This window comes from Ursus arctos, chromosome X, assembly GCF_023065955.2.
Source record: "Ursus arctos isolate Adak ecotype North America chromosome X, UrsArc2.0, whole genome shotgun sequence".
Lineage (NCBI taxonomy): Eukaryota > Metazoa > Chordata > Mammalia > Carnivora > Ursidae > Ursus > Ursus arctos.
In genome coordinates, this window is record NC_079873.1 from 53777703 (window position 1) to 53800656 (window position 22954).

Sequence of the window (22954 nt, forward strand, 5' to 3'; positions counted from 1 at the left end):
CCATACCCACTTCTTCCAGCCCTAGGCAACCATAAATTTACTTTCTGTCTTCACAGATTTTCCTATTCTGGACATTCCATATAAATGGAATTATAAAGTATTTGTCCTTTGTGACTGACTTCTTTCACTTAGCCTAAATTCTTCAGGGTTCATCCATGTTGTAGCCTGTGTCACATGTCATTATTTTTATTGCTAAATAATATTCCATTGCATGGACATACTATATTTTGTTTATCCATTCATCAGTTGATGAACAATTGGGCTGTTTACATGTTTTAGCTATTATGAATAATACTGCTATCAACATTCATGCACAAGATTTTGCCTGGACATCTGTTTTCATTTCTTTTGGGTGGATATCTCAGAGTGGAATTTCTGAGTCACATGGCAACTGTGCCCAAATGGTAACTTAATTTGGTTGATTCCAAGCCCTCATTCATTTTCTTTTTCTTTCTCATTTTTTTCTCTTTGTCTCTCTCTTCTTCCTATCTCTGTGCCCTCTCTCTGTTGCTCTTTCTGCCTCGTACCCTTCTCTTTCTTTATTTATTCTTTCTATCCATCTTTTCTTTCTCTCTCTATTGCTTTCCCTTCTCCTGATGCTCTTGTCCTTTCTCATTTCTACTGCCCCATTCCTTTCTCCCAGTTTAGTTCCTTTCATTCCCTCAAATCTCAATATTTCTCTCTCTCCCTTCCCCTAATCTTCAGTTCTGAGCTCTCATAGGTCTTGTCTTTTAAGCTCTGGCTAATTTATGCTAGGTGTCAGTGCAAAACAATCCAAAGAATGCAGTTAGCTTTTCTTATTATTGTTATTTTACTTTATATTAAATCCCAGTACAGTTAACATACAGTGTGATATTAGTTTCAGGTACACAATATCGTGATTCAACAACTCAGTGCTCATCATGACAAGTGCCCTCCTTAATCTCCATTGCCTATTTTACCCATCCCCTCACCCACCTCCACTCTGGTAACCAGTTTGTTCTCTATAGCTGAGAGTCTGTTTCTTGGTTTTTCTCTCTCTTTTTTTCCCCTTTGTTCATTTTCTTTTTTTTGTTTCTTAAATCCCACATATGAGTGATATCTTATGGAAAAAGCTAAAAATAGAACTACCCTATAATCCAGTAATCCCACTACTGGGTATTTACCCCCAAAATACAAAAACACAAAATCAAAGGGATACATGCACTCCTATGTTTAGCAGCATTATTTATTTTTTTAAGTTTTTATTAAATTCCAGTTAGTTAACATACAGTGTAATATTATTTTCAGGGGGACAATATAGTCATTCCATACTTCCATAATATAGCAGCATTATTTGCAATATTCAAATTATGGAGGCAGCCCAAGTGTCATCGACTGATGGATGAATAAAAAAGATGTGGTACATATACAGAATGAAATATTATTGAACCATAATAAAGAAGAAATCTTGCCATTTACAAAAACATGGTTGGAGCTGGAGAGTATAATTCTAAGCGAAATAAGTCAGTCAGAGAATGCAATTAGTTTTGAATTGTATTAGGCCAATATGTACATCAAATAGATCGAGAATTTGCCTCAAATATTCCAATTCAACAAGTATTTATAGAGCAACAAATTGTATCTGACATCATGCCTCATTTCATTATGCATAATTTTATTGACTCTTCACAACAACTTTGCAAAGAAAGAAGGGACTATTATTCCCATTTTACAGATGAAGAAATTGAACAGAAAATTGAGGTTCAGGAAAAGAAAGGAGGCAGAACTAAAATTGCTTACTAGGAAGATGTGGAATTAAGATTTGTTTCTGGTTCCAAAGTCCAGGCTGGGAATGATTAACACCTATCTCTAGAGCTTAAAATACAGAGTAGAAGTGGAGGGTAGTTGTGAAAGGAGTTGGTAGGGAGAAAAATATTCAGGTGGTTATAAGTCCAATCTTTCCCATTGCCCAATTTTCCAACCCAAATTTGCCACACTCTTGACCTCTTTCTTAGACTTCTTCCTGCCACAGATCTTGAGCCTGTACTGATTAAGGTGGAGAGAATCTTAGAATTTTTACACCTTTCAGTCAATACAGTCTGGAAAGGAGTTATACTCCTCAGACCTGGTACCTGGCATTGGGTTGCTATATTGTGTCTACTGCCTCCCACAGTCTTCTTTGTTGCTAATTGAACGGCACTTGGTGAGTTAGGAGTGAGACATAAGCATCTATGTAGCCTTAAGCATCAGTATTCTGTTCCCTCACCTCATGCTTGTCAGGTGCATAAGCTTAGCTTTCTGCTTGGTTATCCTGTTTCATGTAGCTCTAGTCCTGGGGCTCACAGCCACCTTCCACTTCAGCTTTCCTCCTCTAGGGGCAGGTTCCGTTCCTGTGCCTCTCATTCCTCCCATAACCAAATCTCACATTACTAACCAAGTGAGTGGTAAAGTAGCTACATTTCTTCCCTGCCTTGTCCTGCCCTGGATGGGCTACCTATATCTACAGGGCTTCAACATTGCAGTCAGGAGACTCTTCCCCTAGGCTATTTTCTCTCCACCAGTCCCATGTTACTAAGGTTTTAGGGCCCCTGGAATTCTTGTAACTGAGTCATGAAGAAATCAGAGTTTAACCTTAAAATGAAGGCTTGAGCCTGGTCTCCTCCCCCATCACATTATCTTGCTTCTACAGCCACAATCTAGACTGGAGTTAATTAGGTAGTACACATTTTTCAGGTACAGCATAACCTTTCCATGGGGAACTCTGACTGACAGATTCTAATTTATAAGCTTTATTCTGGTGCATAGACAAACACTGCAGTGATCAGACTGTATCTTTTGAAGGTTATAGCATTTAGACCCCAAAGCTCTTAATTTTATTGGAAATGAGAGAAAAATGTCATACAAATATTTCATTTTGAAGCATAATAATTCCAACACACACCTCTTATTGCAGTAATTGCCACCCACCCACTTGCATCAAGATCTGAGAGTCAGTCACAGGAGGACCCAGCTCCCTGCTATGTCTGTTTTCCGTGTCCCAGGACAGCAAAAGTAGGCATCCTCTTCCCCCATGATGGTTTGCATAATGAGCCCTTTTGGATGCAAGTTTAATATTTCAGTATATTCAGTGTAAACACAGAAGTGTCTTACAAATATAATGGAGGTATTGAACCTTATTTTCAGCCAAGAGTCCCCTGCTGGGCAGGCTGACAGAAGCACCCTGATCATACCAGCCTATAAGCAGTAAATGTTGCCTAGAAGGAAAAGAAGGAAGAGAAACCGACAAGCAGAGGGGCACACACATTTTGATACCAACAGATCTGAGGGTAGACAACTGGGGATCCCAAGGGGGAAACTGGACAGAGAACTCCAGTGAGAAAGGCTGAAAAGTGAACTTAGGGGAAAAGACAATGTTGGTTAAAGCAGAAGTGAGGTGAGAACAGAATATGAAATAGAGTGGGGCAGGTGTCTGAGAAAGACATGAGTTGGGAGAAACACTGGTCATGGGGACTAGAGAGAATAGTGTACAAATCAGAGGCGGAAGAGCTGCCTTGGAGTGAGCAAGTGGAGGGCAGTTGTAGTCAGAACTCCATTGCTGGCATCCAAGCATCCCAGAAAGAAGCAAGTTTCTTTGAAGATGAAAGGGGAAGAGTGAGCTGTCCTCAACAATGAAAAAAAAAAAAAAAAAAACAGAGAAAAGGAGAAAGCAGACTTTAGTGTCTTTATTCAAACCAGAACTTTGGTTTGAATTCTCTTTCAGAGTGAATACATGTGGATCACCACAAGGAGAGAACCTGTCTTTTTTTTTTAAACCCTCCCCTGTATTCTTTCTCTCTCTCTCCCCTCCTTTTTTTTTTTTTTCCTTTCAGAAGGAGAGAGGGGAGGAGGGGCAGAGAGAGAATCTTAAGCAGGCTCCACATTCAATGCGGAGCCCGCCACGGGGCTTGATCTCACAACCCTGTGATCATGACCTGAGCCGAAATCAAGAATTGGATGCTTTACTGACTGAGCCACCCAGGTGCTCTCCCCCCTGAGAGTTTGTCCTTGGTACAAGACTTTACCTACCAAAACTCTGATCAAAGGGAAGTTTATGAATAAGGGCTTTGGGAGTCAAGTGTTTAAAGATTTTTTTTAAATTTATTTACTTGACAGAGATAGAGACAGCCAGAGAGAGAGGGAACACAAGCAGGGGAAGTAGGAGAGGAAGAAGCAGGTTCACAGCAGAGGAGCCCAATGTGGGGCTCGATCCCAGAACACCGGGATCACGCCCTGAGACGAAGGCAGATGCTTAACCGCTGTGCCACCCAGGCGCCCCCTGGGAGCCAAGTGTTGAAGAGAAAAGGGCTGGGGAAGATTTTCTAACTTTTTATTTCCATATGGAGCCTTCTATTTTAAGACTCACCTAGAAATTTTCATCATAATCAGACATGCCCGAGTTATCACCAGAGGACTATGGATGTGTCACATTATCTCTATGACCCTCAGTTTCCCCTTCTGCAAACTGAACATAATTTCACAATTTTATTATTGAGGTTTTTCAATGTGTTAAGTGAATTTAATGCAGCTCTGACTCTCTCCTGCTGGCCACGAGAGGGCAGACATAGTAAATCTCAAGATTATAGTACCACTTACCCTTTGCTGCTGGATGGTCTGGGCCATGGGCCAGCTGGCTCTTCTGTTAGACAAGTGGTGCAAGGGTCTGGTGACCCCTTCCAGTCTGAGGACAGGATGAATGACCAGGTAATATGAAAACTACCAAAGGCAGACTATTCTCAAGTGGAAGAGGAGAGGAGATGGCAGCTATAAGAATGCTCAATGTAGCTGAGAGGTTACCTATTACCAACTCCCCATTTTTATAATTTCCTACGCTGAAGTAGAAAGTGTCCTTGATCTCAATCAGGTGAGAGCTGTCCCTCTCTGAATCATTTGAGTTTCCTAACACTTGGCTCAAATCCCTCCACTGTTCCTTTCTCCCTCCCTTCCACTTCCCTGCTTCTACTCCCACTCATTGGAATAGCTATGAGAACAATCCTCTTTGGGGTTCTGCCAGGCCTCCAGATTTCCATTCTTTGTACAAACATTATGGTTATGTTAGGGAGGATACATAGCTTCAAACCTCCTCACTTGTCTTTCTATCCTAGATTTTAGTAAATGAAGGGGAGCAGCAGGGACTAGAATTTGTTGAGTGCTAAGCATATGTTAGATGCACTGCCAAATACATTACATTTGTTATCTCATTTAATCAGTACAAAGGTCTTATAACCACTTTACAGATGAGAAAACTAAGGCTGAGAGGAAGGTAATATACTCATGCAAAATCACATAGTTAAGAAGCAACAGAGTTAAGACTTTGGCTTTCTATCTCCAAATCCAATGCCCTTGCCACTATGAGCACCTCTAGGAAAGCCTAACACTCTGCCTCCACCTCAATCAAGTCTATGTGGCAAAGATTCCTCTTCTTGTTTTATATATATGTAGGCCACCATGTGTGGTAGAGATGAGCGAACATTTATAAGTTACTTCCACTCACACTCATACTGGGCATTTTTTTTAGTTATCATGCCTTACACCAGGTAATCAGGGATGACTGGTATGCACTGATGACTCCTGTTTTCATTGCCACTCTATGGCTCTCTCAGCCTCTCAGCATCTTCCTGAATATAGTACCTTCCCAACCTAAACCAGAACCGCTTCTTTCTTATTCACATCCTGATGCCACTACTCCCTGGTAGGGCCAGTTTTTACCCTTATTCTTAGCATAGAGTCTTCTGGTAAGAGGACTGGCAGAAGCACCCTGATTGTTCCAGCCTGGGTAGGGTAAATGCTGCCTGGAAGGAAATCAACCTCGGTCTTATACCCATGCATACCAGAAAGTGAACCTAAAGATGCACATCTCATGCCCCTCATTATTTTCCCTGTATAAAGTTAGTAAGGATTTGTAAAAGATAGGCCACCAAAGTCGACTAATTTCTGCTATTTGGCCGTGGCTTGGCCCAAATCTGCACCTTGAAAAGATGGTGAGCCAGCCAGGCCTGAAAGCTTGGCCACAGCTGCTCTGGGAGCCCACAACCTGTGCCTGGCCCATTCCCTAACCCTGCAGTTTTATTAGCTTCATTTTTATGTGCTTTTTAACTCTCTGAATGCAGCCAAAACCAACATCAAATAACATCAAGGAACACAAGGTCATGATTCCCCCAACCCCCAGTGCTCAGCCCCCTGAATAACTTAGGGGCGGGGCAGGCAGAATGTGCCATAGTTTTCCTCCTGCTTTTCTTTTCAGAGGGTGGGGAAAGACTGCTGCTGCTCTGTGAGCTATTCTCAGACACTGCCGCCTCAGAATTCACTGTGAGACACATTTCGGGTCACCATAACCCAAGGAGCAGAAGGAGGGAAAAAAGGAGAGAAAAAGAAAACCCAGCCAGCAAACAATCCTCAAATTCCTGCCTCCTTGAGGCCACAACTGCTGGGCCTAATGGTCCTGGCCAGGGCCTGCTGGGAGGGATAGCTGGAGAAACCACCTCCTTGCCTCTCTGCCTCCTTACCTCCCTCCCCCATTTCTTCCTCTTTCCTTTTCTATTTCCTTCCAGGGCCATCTAGAAGCAAGCATTCCAACAGGCCTCCCAGATGGGCTGCAAATCCCAGCCACCCCAAGGGATTCACTCTTCCCTTCCCTTGAGCTTTTAGGTACGGAAGCCAACAGCCACAGACAGGTCTGGGAAATTTCCCAGCACAGCAAGCTCAACATTGGGCCTGAAACCAGATGCAGGAGCCAAACTGCCAACTGAAGGAGTGCCCCAGACTACAGAAATTCAGAAAACAAGTTCAGATCATAGCTTTCCTGACCCAGAATGCTGGGACATAAGGACAGGACACTAAGATTGTCAGGACAGAGCCTTGACCTTTTGATCAGGAGTCATAGGTTCTAGTCTTGTGTGTCCTGGAAAAGTCTATTTACTCTTTTGGTCTCAGAATCTCCCAGGAACATAGCAACCCCTCCTGAAAATATTCTCCTTAAGTGGAAACTTTCTGATTTTTAAAAATAGATAATATGTTAACATTTTGTTTTCTAAGACTTTGATAAAGAGATCTTAAAGGTAGCAATGTAAAGCAAGACCATATGACAAAGGAAAGGTAATTCTAAAACTTTTGTTATATGCTTGCTCCCTTAGCAAACAAGGACTTGGGTCCTGATGCTGTGCGCACTCTGTCAGAATCTGACTTTTTGCTGTTCCCATCTGTAATGTGGCTAAAGGGTCTCTGGATGCTGTACCACCCCAACATTCTATTATCTAGCTTCTGAGTTTTTTTCTCTGCCCTTCTTAATGAGAATATCTGAAAGTTTTATATTTTCATCTGTGGATAATTATGAATATATATTTATCTCTATCTCTATCTATGTACCTACCCATATATCTGCTTATCTACCTACCTACCTGTCTGTGTTAAGCATAGTGTTTAGAATTCCTTATGCCAGTGAAGAATAAGATCAACTAACTACATAGCAATTCCTCTTCTGATTGTAATCTCTTCTTTGTGAGACTGTTTTCTTCGAAAATGAGCTCAAAATGTAAGTTAATGAGTTTATTTTGTCCATTGGTAATAGGAACATATAAATAATATCTCATTCAAATGAGAAACTATTATAGAGTAGATAAAGCTATTTTATTATGGTCCATGAAAAATTCACCCCCAATTGAGAGATTATAATAGATTCTTGGAGATCCAGTTAAAAGCAGTATTTTCATTGCCGATAGGTCAGGTACAAAAATGCTTGTTTAAGCTCCCTCCTGCACCCCCAAGCAGTAAGGAGTTTGATACAGAGAAGGAGAAAGTGGAATGAATCTCTAGGCTCTCTTGCAGCTTATATCATAGAACAGAGAGATGCAAGAGAGGAAGCATTTAGGTTACCTTCCCATCTCTTCTTTTGGTTTATCAGGTTATACCAAAAGTTCCCAAGCTTTCTTGGTTACCAATGCCCTTAGCTTGCTGAAAAAAGTTATTAATTTTTTAAAGCAACTCTAATCCAAAAAAATATCTAACAGTTCCATTTACTAGGCTGTTAAGTTCAAACAACTCAGTAAGTACTTCTGCCTTAATTTAGTAGCCGCTTACAAAATAATACACATAAATAGAGAAAAATATTAATATATATATTAATAAACAGTAAAACATCATTTTAATTTATCTTAAATAGCCACACTTCAGGAGTGCATAACTTCTTAGATCTTTCAATCAGATTGGACATCACTATCCTCATTTCCTGTTCCATATAGATTTTCACACAGGATTTTTATCATGGAAACCATCAAAAGGAATATAGAGCAATCTAATGTTGAAACTGAAAACTGCCTGAAACTAGTAGCTTGCAGGATGTCTGATAGGTATCAAGTACTACTTGATGTTTCACTCAAACAAATTAAAACATGCCACAATGTCCCTGTTTACTGTGGTATGCTAAAGAAGCTCAGCTCATAATTTATGACACCAGGGCCACAAATTCCCGGACACTCTTAGTCACAACTTTCACCTTCTCCTTCACTTGTTGAAATGTCTTTCCTTACTTTTATTTCCCCAACACATCCTTTGTTGTAATAGCAATCTAAAATAAGATGGGTACGTCTACATCATCCATAAAATTGCCATTGAAAATATGTTCTACTCACTACTTCCAAAGCATGCTTAACTTTGTAGCTGGGAAGATTTTTCTTTTTTCTTTTTGCCTTATTTATTTATTTATTTGTTTGTTTATTTATTTATTTTTGTTGACATATAATTAACATATAGTGTTTTATTAGTTCAACAACTCTGTACATTACTCAGTGCTCATCAGGATAAGTGTACTCTTGAACCCCATTATCTATTTCACCATGACCCCCCACCTCCCCTCTGGCAACCACCAGGTAGTTCTTTCTATTTAAGAGTCTGGTTTTTTTTCTGTCTCTTTTTTCTTTGTTCATTTGTTTTTTAAATTCCAAATATGAGTAAAATCATATAGTATTTGTCTTTCTCTGACTTATTTCATTTACCATTATACCCTCTAGGTCCATCCATGTTGTTGCAAAAAGAGCGCATTCTTTTTTAAGACTAATATTTCACTATACACACACACACACACACACACACACACACAACTTCTTTATCCATTCCTTTATGATTGGACACTTGGGTTGCTTCCATATCTTGGCTATTGTAAAAAATGTTGCAATAAACATACCAAAGCATATATCTTCCTGAATTAGTGTTTTTGCTTTCTTTGGGTAAATATTCTGTGGAATTACTGGATCATATGGTTATTCTATTTTTAACTTTTTGAGAAAACTCCATCTTGTTTCTTTTTTTTTTTTTTAATGATTTTTTATTATATTATGTTAGTCACCATACAGTACATCCCCGGTTTCCAATGTAAGGCTCAATGATTCATTAGTTCTGTATAACACCCAGTGCACCATGCAATACGTGCCCTCTTTACTACCCATCACCGGTCTATCCCATTCCCCCACCCCCCTCCCCTCTGAAGTCCTCAGTTTGTTTCTCATAGTCCATAGTCTCTCATGTTTCATTCCCCCTTCTGATTACCATCTTGTTTCTACAGTGCTGCACCAATTTACATTCCCATTAACAGTGCGCAAGGGTTCCTTGATAAATGAATTCAGTAAACTCATAGGATACAAAAATAATATACAGAAATTAGTTGCATTTCTGGGGCTTCTAGGTGGCTCAGTCAGTTAAGCGGCTGCCTTGGGCTCAGGTCATTATCTTGGGGTCCTGGAATTGAGCCCCGCATCAAGCTCCCTGCTCAGCAGGAAGTCTCCTTCACCCTCTGCTCCTCCCCCAAATCATGCTCTTTCTCTCTCTCTCAAATAAATAAATAAAATATTTTAAAAAATAAAAAAGAAATTGGTTGCATTTCTTTACATTAATAATGAAGTGGCAGAAAGAGAAATTAAGAAAAAAATTCCCATTTACAACTGCACCAAAATAATAAAATACCTAGAAATAAACTTAACCAAGGTGGTGAAAGATCTGTACTCTGAAAACTATGAGACACTGATGAAAGAAATTGAAGATGAAACAAACAAATGGAAAGATACCCCATGCTCCTAGATTGGAAGAACCAATATTGTTAAAATGTCCATACAACCCAAAGCAATGTATATGCTTAATGCAATGCCTGTCACAATACCAACAACATTTGTTCATAGAACTAGAACAAATAATACTGAAATTTGTATGGAACCACAAAAGATCCCAAAGGGCCAAAGCAATCTTGAGAAAGAACAAAGATGGAGGTATCACAATACCAGATTTCAAGATACACTACAAAGTAGCAATATTAAGTAGGAAGCTAGGCATAAGCAATAGAAGGATGGACCTTAGACATCCTGATGGAGAGCCCCAACTGAGGACCACCCAGGGACAACCCCATTGCACCCATCTAGCAGTCTGTCTATGGTTACAACATCCCAGCAGAGGAAAAGTTAAGTTTGTTGTGCTTGTTGCACTCAGGCAGAAAACAGCCACTTGTCCTTATTTAACTCTAGAATTTATTTGTCTCTAGAACAGAAACAATGTTGGTTTCCTACCCCATGCAAGTATTTTGAATACATATTTGGAAAGGACATGGATAGTTGGCTAATTATTATATAATTCAGAACTGTCACTCAAATGTTGCAACCTTAGAACCCACCTAAAAGAAAAAATGATTTAAGACCACACCCTGGAGTTTCCAGGGCCTTTGGATCTCTTGACTGGCCCACTCCTCCCCTGGAGTGTACTTTAATACAACTTTTCTCTGCTTTACTTTCATTTTGCTGTCCTGTAATTCTTTACAGTGACAGCAAAAAGAAACAAGGCTTCCTTCCTTTTCCATCTCATTCTTGGTAACAGTAGTAATCAAAACGGTATGGGGAAATCTTTTTAAAGAAGTGTACATCTGATATCCCCATCATATTGGAAAGCATTTAGAAGCCTGCCAATAGCAAGCGGTGGTGATTATTAGAATAATGGGAGCTCTCACATATTGCTGGTGGTAGTGTAAATTGGTACAATCACTTTGTGAAAATGTTCTTAATTATTTACTGAGGATGGACATATACATACTCTATGTCCCAGATATTCCACAACAACTGGTATGACTTGAAAACAAATGTTTCTGTGCACCATGATACATATACATATACCATGATACATATATGGTCATGATAGTATAGTTCATAATAACTAATAACCAATTTTGAACCAATCTGAACATTGATGTAGTAAAAGAAACCAAAGAAGAATATACGCTGTATGATTCTGTTTATATAATTTTTCAAAAGGGAAATCTAGCTATATTTTAATGGATGTATATGTAGCTGGTAAAACTGTTTAAAAAGACCTAATTATGGTTCTGCCAAAATAGAGTAGCCTCAGTGGGGCTGAGACTGAGCCTCCACACACACCTAACAACAATGACTCTTAAAGAAGCAATACAAAGCGGAACTGGGCTGCACTCCTGCCCCATTCCTGCACCTCCTCTGTGTCAGCAGGTTCTAGTGGGAACTGAGCTTCCACCTCCAACCCGTAGCAACAGAAAAATTTGGATCAACCTTCTACAAGGTTAGTGAACCAGTCAGGGGTTGATGTTACACTTCATTTGGAGGCAACAGTAATGTGCTCTGCTTTCACTAGGAAGGTGTCAAAGAGGTAAACCTCTACTCCACCCATCAGCAATGAAGCAATATAAGTCAGTGCATCACTTTTGCAGAGGTAGTGTCAGCAGGGCCCAGGGAGAAGCTGAACTTACACACCTTCTTGGTCTTTGTACTATACCTCAGTGAGGGGAGTTTCCACTTGAAAAAGAGGTGAAATGAAAAAAATATTTAAATAGGACTCAGAATATCATTGTATAATGTCCAAAACATTCAGAATCCAATAAAAAGTCAAATACCATAACAACCAAGAAAAATCACAATTGAATGAGAAAAATGATCAGATGACACCAACGTGGATATGACTCAGATGTTGGAATTATCTAGCAAGGATTTTAAAGTGGACATCAAAAAATGTTTAAGTAATCAATTAAAGTTTCCCTTGGATCAAATGAAAAAATGGAAAATCTCAGCAAAGAAAAATAAGCGATAAAAAACACTAACTGGACATTATAGAAATAAAAAATACAATAACAAGGGAAAAAATCCCATTAGTTGAGCTTAGTAGTAGAGTGGAGAAGACAGAGGATAGAATCAGTAAACTTGAGGACAAAAGAATAGAATTCACATCATATGAATAACAGAAAGAAAATAGACTAAAAGTAAAATTAACAGAACATTGGAGACCTGTGGCACACTACCAAAAGATCAAACATTTCTATCATTAGAGTCCAAGAAACAGAGAATAAAAGAAAGTGATACATTTTTTGAATACTTAAAGAACTATCAACCTAGATTTCTATATCTACCTAAATTATATTTCATAATGCAGGAAAAATAAAGAAATTCTCAAATAGAGGAAAACTGAGAGAATTTGTCATCAGCAGACCTACCCTAAAAGAATAACTGAAAAAAGTTATCTTAATAAAGAGTAAATGCTAATGGAGAAAAGGTTGAAACCATAGAAAAGAAAGAAGAACATTGGAATGGGGGAAATATGGATGAGTATAATAGACTCTCTTATTTCTCATTGGTTTCTTAAATCAGTATTTGATAAGTGAACTAAAAGTTATAAAATCTGATATAGCGCCCAATATATGTAGAAGAAATATTTAACAAATTATATTTTTAAGGGGGGAGGCTAAGGGAACATAAAGAAAGTAAGGTTTCTGCACTTAAATCAAAATAGTTAAATGGCAATACCAGAAAACTGAGATAAGTTATGTAGGTGTATTGTAATATCTAGAGCAAACACTAAGAAAATTATACAAAGAAATATACTAAAAAACACTACAAATAGATCAAGATAGAATCTTAAAAACTGTTAGAATCACCCAGAAGAATCTAAGAAAAGAACAGAAGAAGAATAGGAGACAGAAAAATCAAACAGGAAAAAAAAATGACAAACTAACATAACAATAATTACCTTAAATGTAAATGCTCCCAATATAACTAAAAGAGATTCACAGAGTAGGAAAAAAAAAAAAACTGATCCAACAAATGCTTTCTATAAGACACTCATTTTAAATATAATGACATTGCTAAGTTGAAAGTCAAAGGATGGATAAGAAATGCCATGCAAATATTAGTTTAGAAAACAGGAATATGTATATCAATATAAGATAAAATTTAGTTCAGAATAGAAAAAATGACTAGAAACAAAAAAGCTCATTACATAATGATAAAAGGATCAGTCCACTAGGAAGGCATACACTCCTAAATACATAGGCATCAAAGAGCTGTGCATCAGAACACGAGATGCAAAAAAAATGAGAGCTTAAAGAATAGACAAATTCACTACCGTAGTAGATGACTTCAACACCCTACTCTCAGAGCTTTATAGAACCACTAAACAGAAAAGAAACTAAACAATACAATCAACCTAAATGATTATATATGCATATGAAAAAGAATAGTATCTATAACAAATTCTCAAAGCTCAACAGTAAACAAACAACCCAACTAGAAAATGGGCAAAAGACATGAGGTGGCATTTCACTGAAGAGGATATACAGATGGCAAATAAGCACATGGAAAGATGTTCAATATAATCAGACATTTGAAAAATGCAAACTAAAACCACAATGAAACATCACTACGCATCTATCAGAATGGTTAAACTAAACAGTGGCAACACCAAATTCTGGTCAGGATATGAACAAACTGGATAATTCATGCATTTCTGGTGAGAATGAAAATGATAACAACTACTCCAGAAAGTTATTCGGCAATATCTTAAAAAATTAGACATGTATTTACCATACATCCCAGAAATTGCACTTGTGGCCATTTATCCCAAAGAAATGAAAACTATATTCACACAAAAACCTGTATACTACTATGTATATCAACTTATTATTAATAATCCCCAACTGGAAACAAGCCACATATATTTCAATGAATGAATGGTTAAGCAAACTGTGCTATATTCATACCATGGAATCCAGTAAAAAGGAACAAACTATTGATACACTCAGCAATTTGGATGAATCTCCAGGGAATTATGCTGAGTGAAAATAGCTATTCCAAAAGGTCAAATACCGTATGATTCCATTTATATAGCATTCTTGAAATGGAAAAAATTATAGAAATGGAGAATATAGAGAACAGATTAGTGGTTGCCAGGGTACAGGAATGGGTAGGTCAGGGAGACAAGGAGGTAACTGTGGTTGTAAAAGGGCACCAGAAGGGACCCTTGTAGTGACAGAACTGTTCTGGATCTTGACTGTATCAATTTGAATATCCTGGTTGTGACACTATGGTTTTCAAATTGCTGTTATTGAGGGAAACTTGGTGCAAGGGTATCTCTATATTATTTCTTACAACTGCATCTGAATTTACAATTACCATAAAATAGGAAGTTTAATTCTACAAAAAAAAAAGACATGGGTATCACAAAAGTCGGGTTAGTAAATTACCTCTGGGGGAAGGGAATGGATTATAATCAAGGAAGGTTACAAGAAAGTATTTTTGTGGTTTTGGTAATGTGTAATTTATTGACTTGGGTGATGGTTATATGCATTTCACTTCATAAATATTCATTGAATTGTGCAAGTAAGTTTTATGCAGTTTTCTGTATACATGACATATATCATAATGAAAAAATATATTTTCAAAATATACATTTTACTCCTTTGCTTAAAATTCTCCAATTGCTGTTTTCCTTCATTCATAATATAAAATCCAAACTCCTTGAGGTCTATAGGGTCTTCTTCATCAATTGTTCCCCTTGTCCTGTTCTGTACTACTGACATATTGGACTTTTTTCAGGTCTTCTCATTATAGGATTTTTGCACAAGCTCTTCTGTTAGCTTGGGATGATTTAGCACTCTTCCTGCCATTCTTCAACTACAGATTCAACTCAAACCTATCAGACTACATCAAACCCCTTTACTGATGTGCTAAGATCCCCATATTTTCCTTTATTAGTACTTTAAGTACTATAAGTACTTTATTAGTACTTAATTTACAATAGCATATTTTGAGTAATAATTTGACTACTGTCAGTGTCCCCCTTAACCCCTTGACCTCCAGACCATAAATTCTATGAGTACAAGAACCCCTTCTACCTGTTCCTTACAGTGCCAGAACAGTGCCGGGCACATAAGACACAATATATTTGTGGGATAAATGGAATACAATTCCATTTTGTCATTGTGTTACTTTTGAAGGCAACATAGTACGTTGGAAAGGTTCTTTAGAATCAAATTGATCAAATCCTGGCCAAATCTTGACTCTATCACTTACCAGCTATTGACCTCAGGCAGGATTCTTTACTGCTCTAATGTTTAATTTCATCATCTTCAAAATAAAATTAGTAATTATTATCTTATAGGATTGTCGTAAAGTTGAAAAGACATAATTCATATCAAAAGTCTTACCATAATGTCAAAACAGAGGAAGCATGCAGTAAACATTTTCCTGCATAAATTCCCTTCCTATTTAATCCAGAAGAACCTTTGTTTCTCCAGAACAACTCAATTTCTTTTCTCAAATATAGAAATTACACAGCTCATCATATTTCCCCTTTTTTGTTGTTCTAGCGTGGAGGAAGCTCAAGCACTAAACTTCTCAGTGCAAGCAGTATAAGTGCCTCAGCTACACTAGATGATATTTAAGGACCCTTTCAGGGCTATAGTTTCTGGTTCTTTCCATGATAGTGCTTGGTATAAATAGAAGAGCATACACTGAACGAGATCCTATAGACTGCATGCAGCTTTCAGTCACAGGCTTTTGCATGCATGGAGCAGGCCGTTGCCTACTTAGTATAATCTGATAAGGCTAAGCAGGGTTACAAATAGATATAATTTTTTATTCCAATGCTTATCCATTGACAGAGTATGGTTCTGAGGCAGTATTTAAGTTGTACAGAAGACAATGGTATGATCAATTGGTGATTTGTGCTCAAGCACAGAATGGAAGAATGGTGGCATTTTTACTGCATGATTATTATTCAAGATCTTGTCTTTCCACCAGCTGACCCAAAGCCTGGAATTCCACCATTGGTGTTTTATACCTCTGGGAGGGGCCAAGGGAGCAGCCTAAGGCTTGTTAGTAGGCCTAGACTGATAGCAAGAGCTGATTAGTAGGCAGGGATGTTGAAGAAGTCATTCTTGTCACTTTTGTCTCTGAGATTTAATGATTTGGTAAGTTTAAAAAACTCAATCTTCAGTGGACTTTGCTGCCTACCTCAGTGTCTATCAAAGTGGGGTTTGTGAATCCTTTGCATTAGCATAATGTGAGGCACCTATTAAATATTATGTTCCCACCTCCACCCTTTGCTATTGAATCTATTTTAATAAATTACCTGGTTACTCCAGCTTGCTCCTACCCACTTGTTGGGCTTATTTGTAACCTCAAACCTGCACTATTTGCCATTCCAACCACTGACTCCTGTCCTTCCTTTCTGTATTTTCATAATTCCCCCAAATCTTCTGTGTCTTTTACTGCTCTCTTCAACTTTCCTCCAGGGGCTTATTAGTCCCATGATTCTGGGAAAGTTGGATCAACTTCTCAGAGACTAAGAAGCCTGACATACAATAAGTTCTCCTTAAATTTCAATTCCTTTCTGCCCTTTCCCTCTTTCTTTAGCACTTTCTTCCATTCTCTACTCTTAGCTTTAAACTCTTTCTCCTCATTTGTTGTGCTCCTCAGTACACTGATTCCCCACTTCTCCACCTTTGTTAGCACTCACGTGCTCACATATACATACCAAGAAAAAATAGGAAACAATCAACTTTAATCAATTATTTGGGTACTTACTATGTAGGAGACCCTCTGATAAGTACTGGAGCTACAGAATGAACATAGCATGATCCCTACTGTCAAAGGGATCACTTGCTAGCAGAGGAGACATTCACATACATGACCTGCTCATCTCATATCCAGAGTGCTATGGAAGCTGAGAGAAAATGATCATGGATTCTGATCTGCATATGAAAAGAAAGGAGAATCAGGGAAGGCAATAAGGAGGTATATGTCAGAGTTGCAGGAAACAGAGCAGTGTGGGAGAAGAGTGGAGAGTGCATGTGGACAAGCAAGCAGAAAATGTCCAGTGCATATAGAGAATATTGACAGAGAGGTTGTTTGGAATGTACTCTGAGGTGACTGTGTATTCTCCAGGTGAAGGTGGTAGGTAGATAGTTGGATCACACCTGTCTGAATTTCAGGAGTGACGTTAGGGCTGAAGAACTGAATTAAGGACAGATCATCATATATGTAAGACTTGGAGCCTTGAAGTAGAGGGTGCCAGATGGTTAAAGTGAGTGGGAAGGGGAGACCTAGTTCACAGAGGTCTCTTTTTGGAACTCTGACCTGTCCAGAGAAGCTTCTTAAATATTTATTTCAAGAGGAGTGCTGCCCTAGAGTATACAGTATGAATTAGAAAAAAAAAAACTTCTTTGGGTGGACCCAGTGCACGATGGTGTGCCTTCTGGGTGAGTGCAGCACTATGAGCAGCCATTTGATAAGCAGGACAGTTGTGAGGCTTAAGTAGTACAACCCTACAATGTGGCCTTAAGTATCACCACCAAGAAGATGGGTATAGGTGGAGAAGTTAATCAGGCGCCAGTCTAGCCTTTCCTGGAGGAGAGCTACCTAGACTCTCACACAAGGAATAAGGCTTCAAGTCTTTGGCTTTGGCTGGAAGAAAAATGGAAGATTTCCTCAGAACCTCATGGTTCTTATCTAAAGGCCACAGGCTTTGGCATTTGAGGTATTTCAACAGGGGTATTTTTCCTGAGGCAATTATAGAATAGTTAAACAGAAACTATTGGTGTTTGGGTATTGTTCTAAGGACTACCCACCAGAAGAGCCTTGATTGATATGTTGCCCTTGTTTCACTCAACCTTTTGTGGCTGGGTAAGGGATCTTCATAGCAGCCAAGGAGCCCAACTACTCTGAGATGAGTTCAGATCCCCTGGATCCCACCCTTTCAAACATGCTGCCTAATCAAGGTTATAATCACTGAGCAACATGTTACCTGGTCAGGTTCATAATCACTGAATGATCCCTGATCGTAGGCTGGAGGCACAAGGTGGGCGACACAGATAGGAATTTAAATGCCAGATTACGGGGCCCAAGATAGCATCATAGCAGTAACAAAAGGATGACAAGTAGCACTTATTTTGGGCTGGTACTAAAGCCTCAGTTCAAAACAGTCTGAGCTTATTGGTCAGGTCAGAGGGTCCTAACCATTCTTAGAGAAGGAAGGCAGAAGCATTCTTAGAGAAGGGAGGCAGAAACTGGAATCCAGGTAGGGTCTAATAAGAAAAATCCTGAGGGGCCCCTGGATGGCACAGTCGGTTGAGCATCTGACTCTTGGTTTCTGCTCAGGTCATGATGTCATGGGTCGTGGGATCAAGCCCCACTTTGGCTTCCCTGCTCAGCTGGAGGAGTCTGCTTGAAGATTCTCTCCCTCTGCCCCTCCCCCCTCTCAAATACATAAATAAATCTTAAAAAAAAAACAAATAAAAATCCTGAGAGCCTGTTGTCTATAGCTGTCCCATTAGTCCATAAGCCACCTCTTCCTTGCCCAAACCAGAGAGCTGGCTTGTGGGACAGTTATGCACATGGGCTGCATTCTTCTTCCCTGCCCTTGTCTTAGCTAGGATGAGCTCGTAACTAGACACTGGTTCTGTCGACAGGAGCTGTCAGCAGCAGAATAGGTTGCTGATGACAAGGCATGTCAAACAGACTACAGTTGATACTCATGTACAGAATCCAACAAGAGGCTGGTTAAATCTTGACTATTGGCTCATGTGCTAGGACACAAATGCTTGTGAGTACTTAGTGTCAGCTCTGGCCTATGGGGCTAGGCTAGCTATGCCTACGGGAATAAGCCTTGTATTGCCACGATTCCTCTTGGCAGGAAGAAGTCTGAGACTTTAGGTCAAGAGCCTAAGATTCTAGCCTTTCCTTCTCTTTTTTCCCTCTCTCCCTTCTCTCCTCTGCACATTCTCTGGAGGAACCTCTGGCTTAACCTGTAGCATTATCTATCCCAAGGAAAATTCCTGTATTTTAAGAAGAGTCTTTAGGAGACAACACATTAAATCAGTGTTTTTCAAACTGTGAGTCACAACAAACTAGCAAATTATGAAATCAATTTAGTGGGTAACAACTGACATTCTTGAAAATTAAATAGAACAAAATAGGAAATATCACAGTGATTTCACATACTAAAGATCCTTATTGTTTAGTGAAACTGGTTTTTATATTTGTTTTAACAATATGAAATTGCCAATGTTTACCAATTTTTATATATAAAAACTATAATTCATATATACAAGAAAATATATATGAATATACACACAAATACACATGCAAGTGAAAGCATTTACTGGTTCATACAATAAAACGTCTTCCTTACTATGGATCAATGGGTAAAAAATGTTCAAAGCCATTGTCTTAAGCAGAGGAGATGGCCAGAGATAAGCTGTAGGTAGTTCACTAGGGGAAACGACTCTGGGCAGAGGCCTTTTGGGATTCAGCACTTCTCAAATAAAGGTAGCAGCCTTCTTTGTTAACTGTAGAATCTTCTTATTTTATTTGTATACTAGTTCTGGTGCATTGTAGGTAGTCCTAGCCTCCCCACCAAGACAAAGAGTGTATTCAGGGAGTCTTTTTTTATTTAAAATAAATTAATTATTGTGTATTATTAGTTTCAGAGTTAGAGTTTATTGATTCATCAGTTGCATATAACATCAAGTGCTCATTACATCAAATGCCCTTTTTTAATGCCCATCACCCAACTACCCCATACCTCGACCCACCTCCCTTTTCTCCAGTTTGTTTCCTAGAGTTAAGAGTCTCTTATGGTTTGTCTCCCTTTCTGTTTTTGTCTAATTTTATTTTTCCTTCCCTTCCCCTATGTTCATCCATTTTGCTTCTTAAATTCCACATATGGGAGCACCTGGGTGGCTCAGTCCTTAAGCGTCTGCCTTTGGCTCAGGGTGTGATCCCAGGGTCCTGGGATCGAGCCCTACATCGGGCTCCTTGCTTCACTGGGAGCCTGCTTCTTCCTTTCCCACTCCCCGTGCTTGTGTTCCCTCTCTTGCTGCCTGTCTCTCTCAGTCAAATAAATAAATAAAACCTTTAAATTTTTTTTTAAAAATTACACATATGAGTGAAATCATATGGTATTTGTCTTTTTCTGACTGACTTATTTCGCTTAACATAATACCCTCTAGCTCTATCCACGTCATTGCAAATGGAAATATTTCATTCTTTTTGATGGCTTCCTTATCCATTCATCTGTTGATGGACATCTGGGTTCTTTCCATATTTTGGCCATTGTAGACATTGTTGCTATAAACAGTGGGGTGAAGCTGCCCCTTGGAATCACTATGTTTGTATCTTTTGGATAAATACCTAGTAGTGCAGTTATTGGGTCATAGGGTAGCTTTATTTTTAACTTTTTGAGGAACCTCCATACTATTTTCCAGAGTGGCTGCACGAGTTTGCATTCCCACCAACAGCGTAAGAGGGTTCTTCAGGTAGTCTTTTCTGCAGAAACATACCTAACAGGAGAAAAGAACAAGAAGGCCTTCTGGGATTGGTAAATTGGGGCTTCCATCTTTGGTCCTCAGTATTTTCCTCCAGGCTCCACTTACCCTGGTGTGCCACTGACAAGTATGAGTAAACCATACAGGGTCCTCTAGCACTTCCTGTGTCTGCCTGGTTCCAAGAGCATAAATTCTTTTTTTCTAAATGAGGTATAATTGACATATGAAATTATATTAGTTTCAGGTGTACCACATAATGACTCGATATTTGTATGTATCGTGAAATGATCACAATAAATCTTGTTAGTATCCTTCACCAAACATAGTTATAAAACTTTTCTCTTGTTATGAGGACTTTTAAGATCTACTCTCTTGGCAACTTTCAAATATGCAGTATATTAACTATACTTTTCAGACTGGATATTACATCCTTATGACTTATTTAATAACTGGGACTTTGTACCTTTTTTTAAAGGTTTTATTTATTTGAAATAGAGAGAGAGAGAGTGAGCATGAGTGCGGGGAGCAGGGGCAGAGGGAGAGGGAGAAGCAGCCTCCTCACTGAGCAGGGAGCCCGATGTGGGGCTCAATCCCAGGACCTGGAGATCATGACCTGAGCTGAAGGCAGACACTCAACCCACTGAGCCACCCAGGCGCCCCAGTTTGTACCTTTTGACTGCTTTCATGCATTTCATGACACCCCTCTCCATTATCTCTAGCAACCACCAGTCTGTTCTCTGTACCTATGAGCTTGTTTTGTTGTTGTTCTTGTTTAGATTCCACATATAAGTGAGATCATACAGTATTTGTCTTTCTCTGACTTATTTTACTTAGTATAATGCTCTAGGTCCATCCATGTTATTGCAAATGGCAATATTTCACTCTTTATATGACTGAATAATATTCCATTGTATTGCTTTTCCATTCATCTGTTGATGGACACATAGGTTGTTGCCATATCTTGGCTATTGTAAATGATGCTGCAACAAACATGTTGCATATCTTTTTGAGTTAGTGTTTTTATTTTTCTATGGATAAATACCCAGAAGTGGAATTGTTGGATCATATGGTAATTTTATTTTTAAGTTTTCAAGGAAACTTCATGCTGCTTTCCATAGTGGCTGAACCAATTTACATCAGCACCAACACAAGGGAATCTTTAAGTGTACAAGGATTTCCTTTCTCCACATCCTCACCAGTTTTTTCTTCCTTCCTTCCTTCTGCCTTCATTCCTTTTATTTCCTTTCCTTTTCTTTTCTATCTTTCTTTTTGATAATAGCCATTCTAACAGGTGTGAGGTAGTAGCTCATTGTGGTTTTGATTTTTATCTCCTTGATGGTTAGTGATGTTGAGCATCTTTTCAGGTACTTCTTGGCCATCTGTATGTCTTCTTTGGAAAAATGCCTATTCAGATAGTCTGCCCATTTTTCATTCGATTGCTTTTTTTTTGTTATTGAGTTGTATGAGTTCTTTTTATATTCTGGATATTAACCCCTTATCAGATATACAATTTGTAAATATTTTCTCCCCTTCTGTAAGTTGTCTTTTCATTTTGTTGATGATTTTCTTTGTTGTACAGAATATTCTTAGTTTGATGTAGTCCCATTTTTAAAATTTTCCCTTTTGTTGCCTTTGCTTTTGGAGTCAGTGAAAAGAAGGGACACATGTACCCCAATGTTCATAGCAGCAATGTCCACAATAGCCAAACTGTAGAAGGAGTCGAGATGCCCTTCAACAGACAAATGGATAAAGAAGATGTGGTCCATATATACAATGGAATATTCCTCAGCCATCAGAAAGGATGGCTACCTACCATTTGCATCGACATGTATGGAACTGGGGAGGATTATGCTAAGTGAAATAAGTCAAGCAGAGAAAGACAATTATCATATGGTTTCACTTATTTGTGGAACGTAAGGAATAACACAGAGGACATTAGGAGAAGGAAGGGAAAAATAAAGGGAGGGAAATCAGAGGGGGAGATGAACCATGAAAGACTATGGACTCTGGGAAACAAACTGAGGGTTTCAGAGGGGCGGGTGGTGGGGGGATGGGTTAGCCCAGTGATGGGTATTAAGGAGGGCACATATTGCATGCAGCACTGGGTGTTATATGCAAACGATGTATTATGGAACAGTACATCAAAAACTGATGAAATACTGTATGATGATGAACGTAATAGAAACAAACAAACAAAAGCAAAACAAAACAGAAGACTGATGTCAATGAGCTTACTGCCTATGTTTTCTTCTAGGAGTTTTATAGTTTCAGACCTTACATTCAAGTCTTTAATTTTTTGCGAGTGGTGTAAGAGAGTGGTCCAGTTTCATTCTTTTGCACGTAGCTGTTCAGTTTTCTCAA